At 49.4% G+C, this 1292-nt stretch overlaps 1 protein-coding gene across 1 annotated transcript in view; it reads left to right on the top strand.

Moving 5' to 3' along the window:
• The window catches only part of Timp2 (TIMP metallopeptidase inhibitor 2), a 50951-nt gene that overhangs the window by 37695 nt on the left and 11964 nt on the right, over window positions 1–1292 (top strand). The window lies entirely within an intron of this gene.

Below are 1292 nucleotides of genomic sequence, written 5' to 3'. Positions count from 1 at the left end.
TCACCCCACACACCCTCACCCCCACACACCCTCACCCCACACACCCTCACCCCCACACACCCTCACCTAGGTACTGGGCAATGTCTTCCTCATGGGGCAGCAGGTGCACTCCTGAAGAGCCGAAGCAAGTCAGACCCGAGAAATCCAGCGCTCCCCTGACTCAGAGGTTATGGTCTCCTCCCAGAGGGCACCTTTCCCCCCTTGGTTGTTGTTAGGTAGCCAGTGCTTCACCAAGGTCCCTGGAAATAAACAATGTGTTGTAGTGCAAGTCTGTAAACCCAGCATCCTGGCTGCGGCAAGAGAATGGAGAGTTCGAGTCCAGGCTTGGCTACAAAGTGAGATTTTTGTCTCAGGAAAAAAAAAATCTGGAAATAGGGCTGGGGAGTAAGTTATTGGGCTCAAGGCCACAGGTTTATCCAGAACAGGGGGACAGGGGTAGGGAAAAAGTGAAAGTCAAAAAAAAAAGAAAAAAATAAAAATTCCTTTTGTTTGTTTTTTGGTTTTTTGTGTGGGGGAGAATTTTTTGTTTTTTATTCATTTGCTTGTTTGTTTTTGACTTTTGGTTTTTCGAGACAAGGTTCTCTGTGTAGCCTTAGTTGTCCTGAAACTTATAGAGTTCCGACTGCCTCTGCTTCCTGAGTGCTGGGATTAAAGACCAACCCCCCCCACACACAACACACACACTTTGGTTTGTTTTTGTTTTTTGTCTGTTTTGTTTTGTTTGTTTTTCAGGACAGGGTTTCTCTGTGTAGCCCTGGTTTGTTTTGTTTTTAGTTAAGCAAGCAAATTAACCCAGTCCCTGGGAACAGACAGATGTGACCCTCTGTGGCAAGTGAGACTCTCTAGATTTCTATGGGGGTTCGGAAATGATGACTTCGTGCTCAGAAATGTCCTGCCCATGACAGGCTGTGCTGGCCAGCTGGGGTCTACCTACAGCCCCAAGGGGGGGGGGGATATGTGACTCTGAGCACCTTTGCGAAAGCAGTAGAGATTGTGAAGCTCAGTGACAAGCCTATTTACCTTCTGGCGTCTTGGGGGGAAGGGACACATCTGGGCACAGCCCTGGACTCTTGTTCCTATCATTTTCTGACTGGGAACCTGTCTGGGCTTACTCCTGCCCTACCGTGCTTACCCCTGCCCGACTGTGCTTACTTCTGTCCTACCGTGTGTACTCCTGCCCTACTGTGCTCACTCCTGCCCTACTGTGCTTACCCCTGCCCGACTGTGCTTACTCCTGCCTTATTGTGCTTACCCCTGCCCTACTGTGCTTACCCCTGTCCTACTGTGCTTAC

The sequence above is a fragment of the Microtus ochrogaster genome, chromosome 7 (assembly GCF_000317375.1).
Source record: "Microtus ochrogaster isolate Prairie Vole_2 chromosome 7, MicOch1.0, whole genome shotgun sequence".
Classification (NCBI taxonomy): domain Eukaryota; kingdom Metazoa; phylum Chordata; class Mammalia; order Rodentia; family Cricetidae; genus Microtus; species Microtus ochrogaster.
The sequence above is the reverse complement of the archived record's forward strand: the minus strand, read 5'-3'. Positions and strand labels throughout refer to the sequence as shown.